The 9,378-nt window shown below is 40.9% G+C and overlaps 1 long non-coding RNA gene across 1 annotated transcript; it reads left to right on the top strand.

The window, feature by feature from the left end:
* The first annotated feature begins 2,877 nt into the window (after positions 1-2,877).
* Positions 2,878-7,689, top strand: LOC149588930 (uncharacterized). Its single transcript, XR_016379752.1, has 4 exons — positions 2,878-3,242; positions 5,327-5,384; positions 5,456-5,503; positions 6,710-7,689. It is a non-coding gene; the product is annotated as an uncharacterized LOC149588930 (long non-coding RNA).
* The last annotated feature ends 1,689 nt before the right edge of the window (positions 7,690-9,378 follow it).

Below are 9,378 nucleotides of genomic sequence, written 5' to 3'. Positions count from 1 at the left end.
CGAGGGGGCCGTAACTCCTTCAAATCTCATACACCTAGGTTTTAAAACCATTCAAATCACATAAATCACTTCCCAAATCTAGCAAATCACTAAAATCGCTATAAAAATCAGTGAAATCACTATACAAAACTGTCAAATCAGTGACAAATCAGTCAAATCGTACCAGAAGTATATAAGATATGTTCCATAAGTGTGTCACTCGTTAATGAGAGCTTGTCATGAAGTGACGTAAGCAAAGCGTCATAGATTCTCGTAAAGCGACGCTTGGTGAGGCGCTGTCAATGGACTAAATAGGAGGATGGACTTCTTCAACCCACCTCCTAATGATTATCTAAAAATTACATTATTGTGCAGCGAATTCTAAATTATCTGACATTGTTTTAATTGTTATAATTCTTATTATTTAATTGTATCATTATTATTATTAGTTGTTATAATTATTATTTATTTAATTGTATCATTATTATTATTAGTTGTTATAATTATTATTTATTTAATTGTCTAATTATTATTATTTATTGAATTTTTTTTTAATATTACATTCCCTAATATTACATTCCTTTAATATTACAATTTTTGTTCTCATACTACTGTACTCCCTTAGTGTCTTTCCGTAACATGCCTAATGTATCGATTTCCGATGTTCACACATACGTCACACTGTTGACTTTGTGAACAACACATTCAAAATAAATAAATAAATAATGACGGGCCCCTTGGTCGCAATACTCTGAATCGGACAGACAAACTTCGCTACGGTTGACTCTCAGTGGTACGACTTGTTTCCTCCAAGTTTTCCCGCCGAACTAGTTTCGACCTCCGCCTTTTCAACATTGCTTATCCCTCCGCCTTGAGTCAGTCCCGTTACCGTTGTCTACCCCCCCTTCTGTTTGTAACCGCGCTACAATGTAGACGTAAACGTCAACTAAACTTAAAAGTGAATACATTGGTCGTCCATATTCCTCCCTGCCTTTGCTGGCGCTTCAGGTTAGCCGCGTCATAAAATAAAGAGGCGATAAATTTCAATCTCTCTTTTTTTTCTTTCACCCCGCAGTAGTGGCAGCGCTGTGAGTTACTAGCGTTAAACCTTCCGAACATTTAAAACAGGGTGCCATTAATCGAAACCCAATTCATTATTTGGGCTTAAAAATTATTTTAATTGATTTTAGCCGCGATTTTTTTACTGATTACTGTTAGTTACGAAGTGCAACGTAGGATAGGGTTATTTTAGAGACATTTTGAAACTTAGAAGGGCAGATACGGAGGGTTTTTCCCGTTTTAGGCCTAAAATTAGGCCTAAATTAATTAATCCGATATGGATTTCGGGTTAATTTTAGATGAGAAATCGATTGGTGATACGCGAATCGGCCTAAAATGAACAAGGTGGCCGAAAATGTGGCTGTACGCTTCTGAAACCATTTTTTTCCGATTCCTCGCCTTGAAATTAATCAGGAAATATATTTTCCTTGTTAATATACCTTAATTAGACACCTTAATTAAGGGAAAAACCTATTTTAAAAACTCCAAAATCAAGTCTTTGCAAACGCATGAAAAGTCTACGGACGGGAGACGCGCTTGATACCCGAGATGAGAGAGAATTTTTCGCAATTTCAATTTTCGGTTATTGTTAATTTCCCATCGAAATTAACTTAATTAATTAAATTAAATACACTTAATCTGAATGATTAAAACCTCCTGATTCCGATGGTGCTAGTCGCGTCTCTCTACGACTAACCGTTAATTAACTACGTCATTAAACGTCCCGAAACGCAGCCCGTTTTTTCAGTTTTTCTTCTTTCCAACCTCTTTTTGCCATTTAAATTTAAATTAATTAAACTTAAGTTAACCGATTCGGACGTAGAAAACTCTAAGGAATCGAATGAAAGTGGTCCCAATATCGTGCGACTAGCGGTTCATTAGTTATTGCACTAATTACGGCTATGTCCGTTTTTAGTTTCAACCTAACTGTGTAGCGACTGTAAAGGTTATGGTCTACGGCCTCGCAGTACTTCCTGGTATCGAGTTATGTTGATATTCATTAATTAGGGTGAAAACCTTAATTGTCTTAATTTTAAACGGAAAATTTTTAATGCGTATTATCACGTGACCCGTTAAGAGTGTCATATTGAAAAATCAGACTGATATCTTTAGAAACGAGGTTTAAAACTGATTATTAGTGTTCCTTGTTTAAATATAATTTATTTTGATGAAACTGATATGGATTATATACTGATTTGAACTGATTTACACATTTCCAGCCTTTTTGTGTTTGTGCCGCCATTTTGGAAAATGGCGGGAAAATAGTTTTCGATATAGGGCCTAAACTACTAACGCGATCTGTACGGGGTTACTCGCGTTGAATTCAGCGTCAAAATATCTACAAAATGATGTAAAGAAAGTTTCAAAATTCTTTATAGAATTTGCATAATTTCACTTTTAAGTTTTCAAGTTCGGAGGTCAATAGTTCAAAAGCTATCAGTAGTACGAGCTCAAAACCAACATTTTCGGCTTTTTCGGACTCTTTTTAGTTTATTCAAGTTAATTTAAGCCATAAATTAAATTTAATTAGGGTTTAAAATCGAAAATGAAAATTGAAAGTAAAAATGACAGAGATCTGAAATTCAAAAAACCCGCCTAGCCAGCCACAAGTATTTACGGAGTAGCAAGAATGTAGACAGTTTGAGCGAGAATGGGAAACTGCATCCCCGGAATGGCCTTCTTTGCATTGTTACTGTCGTCGTGACGTCGTAATCAATCAAAATTATACAATATTTATTGGTCAAAATGTCCAGTGACCCCCTTTAGTTCTTAAAAGCATTATAGGACATTAAAATTTTATTATAAAATTCTCAATGCTGTGTGCTTATTTCCGGTCCTATCTGAGGCCGGCATCAGCTGAGTTCAGCATGGCAGCCTGTGCTTAGCTCCTGTGTGACATTTCGTGTTTGCACCTTTATTTAGTTTAATTAAACCAAGTTCTTTCGTTAATTGCAATTAAAAATGGTTGAAAAGTGTTCAAACCATGATTACGTGAAAGAAACTTTAGTTTTTTATTGAGTTTTAAAGGCCAAAGGTAATCGAAAAAGCAATGTTTATAGAAAAGTACCAAGGCTTAAGCAATGACAGTTTAGAAAGGGCCAAGGCTTAGTGAGTGTCTTCAACTCTTCATAGAAAAGATTGGAATTTGGCGGGATGGTTAAATGTTACGTCAGTAGAGTATGTTTGGAACATTTTTATAGCAGGTAATATATGCATAATTTAATATTTAAGACTATTCAAAACATTTCTGTGTTCCCAAACTGTACTTTAGCCCTTAGCACATTCAAAATACACAGTTTTTCAATAAATATCATTTATTCAAGGTTAATTAAGGGATAATTAATTACATTTAAGTCGCGGAAATTAATTAAAATATACATTTTCCATGTTTCATGTCTATATATTGTCCTTCATATTATAGGTTAGGTTAAGTTAGGTTGGGTTTGATTAAGCTAGGTTACTTTGCAGGCTTGTAACTCTGTTTCTACTAGAGGTACGGGGATGTCCTTTGAGTATGTTATAGCCCAATTTGTCCCCAATCCAACCATACTAAAAACTTAGGGCTACGACAAACAAGGGCCGAGTAATTAAGGAAAAAGTAAAGAAACAACTCCTTCCATAGGAATAGCATTAGACCCAACTTTGGAGGCTCGTAACTCTGTTTCTACTAGAGATACGGGGATGTCCTTTGAGTATGTTATAGCCCAATTTGCCCCCCATCTAACCATACTAAAAACTTTGGGCTGCGACAAACAGGGGCCGAGTACTTAAGCAAACCGTAAAGAAACAAACTCCTCCATAGGAAATGCTTTAGACTATACTTTGCAGGCTCGTAACTCTGTTTCTACTAGAGATACGCGGATGTCCTTTGAGCAAGTTATAGTCCAATTTGTCCCCCATCCAACCATTCTATAAACTTAGGGCTACGACAAACTGGGGCCGAGAAATTAAGCAAAACGTAAACAAACAACCCCTCCATAGGAATTGCATTTTAGACCCAACTTTGCAGCCTCTTAACTCTGTTTCTACTAGAGATACGCGGATGTCCTTTGAGTATGTTATAGCCCAATTTGCCCCCCATCTAACTATACTAAAGACTTTGGGCTGCCACAAACTGGGGCCAAGTAATTAAGCAAAACGTAAACAAACAACCCCTCCATAGGAATTGCATTTTAGACCCAACTTTGCAGCCTCGTAACTCTGTTTCTACTAGAGATACGCGGATGTCCTTTGAGTATGTTATAGCCCAATTTGTCCCCCATCCTACTCTACCAAAGGTTTGGGGTTGCGTCATATAGGGGCCGAGAAATTAAGCGAAATATTCAAAAACATGCCATAAAAATAGCGTCACACCCAACTTTAGAGTCTCGTAACTCTGGTTCTAATAGACATAGGGGGATGTCCTCTGAGTATGTTATAGTCCAATATGTCCCCCATCCAGCCATATCAAGAACATAGGGCTACGACAAACAGGGGCCGAGATATTAAGCAAAATGTTCGTCAACGTATGGTATCTTCTCACCTTTATTTGCTATGTTACTTATGATTTTAACACTGAACTTTGGAGGCTCATAACTCTTGTTCTATTGGAGCTACGGGGATCTCCTTTTAGTATGTTATAGCCAACCCTATTGTCTTTCATCAGGAAGCCAGTTGACCCTGGTAACATCACCACCCCTAAGGCGCCACTTTCTCGGCTACCAGCGCCACCATTAGAGCCACCACGTCTCGTCCTTCAAGGTATAACCCGCAACCCTCCCTGCCTTTTACGCTAGAAAGCTGCATCTAAATAAGTCCTTGTTAATTCAATGGAGCGAATGTTTATTAACATTTTGCTTAATATCTCGGCCCCCGTTTGTCGTAGCCCTATATTTTAAGTATCGTTGGAAAGGGGACAAATAGGACTATGACCTACTCAAAGGACATCCCCCCATCTCTAGTGGAACCAGAGTTATAGGCCTCCAAAGTTGGGTGTGACGCAAATCCTGTGGAGGGGACGAACATTTTCCCTAATTCCTCGGCCCCTGATTGGTGGAACCCTATGTTTTTAGTATCCTTGGAAAGGGGACAAATGGGACTATAACATACCCAAAGGACATCCGGGTATCTACTATAATAGAACAAGAGTTAATTGGCGTTTTGTAAAATAAGTCCGTCTTAATCCTAAGGAGCGAATGTTTAAAAACATTTTGCTTAATTCCTCGGCCCCTGATTGTTGTAATTATTTGAAATAGTTTAATTTAATTTGTACTCTAATTAATTGGCTTTTTTCTTTTTATTTTTCAAGAAATTTGACCTAATAACGAAGTATTGCTTTCAAGTAACGAAGTTCTTGGGCCTGGAGAGTAAGTTTTAATTTCAAACCTAATTTAAAGTTATTAAGATATGTTTTTAATTTGTTTTTGTCTTTTTAAAGAATGCTCGAGAGTCCAGTGGAACCTTTTTACGAAAATGCAACAGTTTGGCAAGTATTTCTTATTTATTTACATTATTTTAAAGTTTTCGGGCCAAGGCTTAATGATTTAGACCCAAAAAACGCAACTTTTATAACCAGTTTTGTAACATAGATGGCGCCACGTTTTCAGACAAAGGCGCCTTTGAACCCTGAAAACGCAACTTTTAATACCAGTTTTGAAAAATAGATGGCGCTAGTTTATGCACTAGGTTAGAATTTTCCAAGGAGTAATAATATTTATCGGGGTTTGGAGTTACAATAGAGTGTTCCTTGAAAGGGCTATATAATGCAATTAGGTATCTTTAGATATTGCTCCATGGTAAGTTTCACGCTAGCAGCCAATCAAATCTGACTAACAGAAACAGACTAACAGCCCGGTGGTGGACCTGGTGCAGCCGCGTCTCTAAATTTTTTAAGCCTTTGTTTTGCGTGGTTAATTATAATTTTAATTGAGTTTTAATTATATTTAACGTAATTTTATTGATTAGTGTAAATTTTGTGGATTCCGCGTATGAAGATGGGTTCATTTAAAAGACTTCCAGGAGCAAAGTAATTAATAGTTTTAGGTTTAAAAGTTGTTAGGGCTACTTTTGGGCGGAATAATGAAATTTTTGGGCTAGATTTTACTTTAGCCCTTAGCACATTCAATATACACAGATTTTTCAATAAATATAATTTATTCAAGGTTAATTATTGCATAATTAACTACATTTAAGGTGTGGAAATTAATTAAAATATATATTTTCCATGTTTTTCTATATTTTACCCTTCATATAGGGAGGGTTAGGGTTAGATTAAGTTAGGGTTAGGGTTAGATTAAGTTAGGGTTAGGGTTAGGGTTAGATTAAGTTAGGGTTAGATTAAGTTAGGGTTAGGGTTAAGTTAGGGTAGATTAGGTTATATTTTATGGTATTTGGTGGCTAGGAAGAAGGAACTGGTCGGGAATAATTTTACGCTCATTAAAATATTGATTTAAATTAGTTTCCGCCGCGACTTAAATGTAATTAATTAACCTTGAATAAATTATATTTATTGGAAAAACTGCCGTATTTTGACTGTGCCAAGGGCTAAACTGTAAAGTAAAATGTTTAATAAGTAATTTTAACGGGATCTCATCTTATTAAGTAAGCCTAAATTATTCTAAATAATTTTAATTAATCCTAAATCAATTTAAATAAGCCTAAATCCGTTTTACTTCCTTTATTTATTTATTAGGTGTCCGTGGGTTTAAGCGGTATAGGGTAATGGCAGCCCTCTGCCTTCGACTGTATTAAGCTCTATGGGGAAATAACATGGGGTGCCATTGGACCATAATGAAATACAACCACTCCAGCCCTCCAAACTCAAGGGTCCTATGGTGAGTGTGAAATGTTTAGTTTTTTATTTTGTAAGGGAACTTTAAGGGTTTTGCCCGATAATTAAAATTAATTATTAAGTTGTTTGTTAATGTTCAAATTATTAATTACGTTACCAATAACGGGGTACACGAACGACGAAATGCTACGAAGTTAACTTATAAATATATTTCGGTTCGTAATACTTGCAAGGTTGAAAGAACTGGTTAATTAACTATAATATTGAATTATAATAATTAAGGATTAGACTTATTCCTTTTTGCGTCTTGACACTGCGAGATCATAATTGAGACTAAATAAAATTTATCAAAGCTATAAGCGGACAACAATGTCTAGGGCGGGGGGGGCGGGGCTTTCATTGTCACGTGATACCTATCAAAGGAACAAATAGATCTCCTTATCTTATCTTATCTTATCTGATATCCAAGGGGTAATAAGCAACTTTACAGTCACCAAGTTGTGAGTTATCAACCCCTTGAGTTATCCTTGATAATTATGACATTCTGAAGGTGTAATTAATTAAGTTTGTAGCCTGGGTTACCATTACTGAGGTTATGTTTACTTGGGCTATGCCATGGTGACCTGAACTTTGTATTTAGTACTTATTCCATAGTTTCACTACCAGTGGGTGGGCCTTCAGTTTTTTAAGACATCAAGTGACTTCCCCCCTCTATCTTTCTCTCTCTCTTTCTCTCTCTTTTTCTCACTCCCCCCTCTCTCCCCCTCCCCCTCTCTCCCTCTTTCTGTCTCTCTCTCTTTCTCTCTCCCCCCTCTCTCTGTCTCCCCCCTCTGTCTCTCCCCCTCTCTCTCCCCCGCTTTCTCCCCCTCTCTCTCCCCCGCTTTCTCTCTGTCTCTCCCCCTTTTCTCTCCCTCTCCCCCTCTGCCTCCCCCCTCTCTCCCCCGCTTTCTCTCCCTCTCCCTCTCCCCCCATCTCTCTGTCTCTCCCCCCTTTCTCTCCTCTTTCTCTCTGTCTCTCTCCCCATGTCTCTCTCTCTCTCCCCGTGTCTCTCTCTCTCTCCCCCCTCTGTCTCTCTCGCCCTCTTTCTCTCTGTCTCTCTCCCCATGTCTCTCTCTCTCCCCGTGTCTCACTCTCTCTCTCTCCCCGTGTCTCTCTCTCTCTCCCCTCTCCCCCCTCTGTCTCTCTCGCCCTCTTTCTCTCTGTCTCTCTCCCCATGTCTCTCTCTCTCCCCGTGTCTCTCTCTCTCCCCCCTCTCCCCCTCTGTCTCTCTCGCCCTCTTTCTCTCTGTCTCTCTCCCCATGTCTCTCTCTCTCCCCGTGTCTCTCTCTCTCCCCCCTCTGTCTCTCTCGCCCTCTTTCTCTCTGTCTCTCTCCCCATGTCTCTCTCTCTCCCCGTGTCTCTCTCTCTCTCCCCCCTCTCTCCCCCCTCTGTCTCTCTCGCCCTCTTTCTCTCTGTCTCTCTCCCCATGTCTCTCTCTCTCCCCGTGTCTCTCTCTCTCTCCCCCCTCTCTCCCCCCTCTGTCTCTCTCGCCCTCTTTCTCTCTGTCTCTCTCCCCATGTCTCTCTCTCTCCCCGTGTCTCTCTCTCTCCCCCCTCTCTCCCCCCTCTGTCTCTCTCGCCCTCTTTCTCTCTGTCTCTCTCCCCATGTCTCTCTCTCTCCCCGTGTCTCTCTCTCTCCCCCCTCTCCCCCCTCTGTCTCTCTCGCCCTCTTTCTCTCTGTCTCTCTCCCCATGTCTCTCTCTCTCCCCGTGTCTCTCTCTCTCCCCCCTCTGTCTCTCTCGCCCTCTTTCTCTCTGTCTCTCTCCCCATGTCTCTCTCTCTCCCCGTGTCTCTCTCTCTCCCCCCTCTCCCCCCTCTGTCTCTCTCGCCCTCTTTCTCTCTGTCTCTCTCCCCATGTCTCTCTCTCTCCCCGTGTCTCTCTCTCTCCCCCCTCTCCCCCCCTCTGTCTCTCTCGCCCTCTTTCTCTCTGTCTCTCTCCCCATGTCTCTCTCTCCCCGTGTCTCTCTCTCTCCCCCCTCTCCCCCCTCTGTCTCTCTCGCCCTCTTTCTCTCTGTCTCTCTCCCCATGTCTCTCTCTCTCCCCGTGTCTCTCTCTCTCCCCCCTCTCCCCCCTCTGTCTCTCTCGCCCTCTTTCTCTCTGTCTCTCTCCCCATGTCTCTCTCTCTCCCCGTGTCTCTCTCTCTCTCCCCCCTCTCTCCCCCCTCTGTCTCTCTCGCCCTCTTTCTCTCTGTCTCTCTCCCCATGTCTCTCTCTCTCCCCGTGTCTCTCTCTCTCTCCCCCCTCTCCCCCCTCTGTCTCTCTCGCCCTCTTTCTCTCTGTCTCTCTCCCCATGTCTCTCTCTCTCCCCGTGTCTCTCTCTCTCTCCCCCCTCTCTCCCCCCTCTGTCTCTCTCGCCCTCTTTCTCTCTGTCTCTCTCCCCATGTCTCTCTCTCTCCCCGTGTCTCTCTCTCTCCCCCCTCTCCCCCCTCTGTCTCTCTCGCCCTCTTTCTCTCTGTCTCTCTCCCCATGTCTCTCTCTCTCTCCCCGTGTCTCTCTCTCTCTCCCCCCTCTCTCCCCCCTCTGTCTCTCTCGC

Source organism: Phalangium opilio, unplaced genomic scaffold (genome assembly GCF_054372755.1).
Source record: "Phalangium opilio isolate 3A_F unplaced genomic scaffold, DU_Popi_V2 ptg000528l_1, whole genome shotgun sequence".
Lineage (NCBI taxonomy): Eukaryota > Metazoa > Arthropoda > Arachnida > Opiliones > Phalangiidae > Phalangium > Phalangium opilio.
This window is presented reverse-complemented; position numbering and strand designations above follow the sequence as displayed.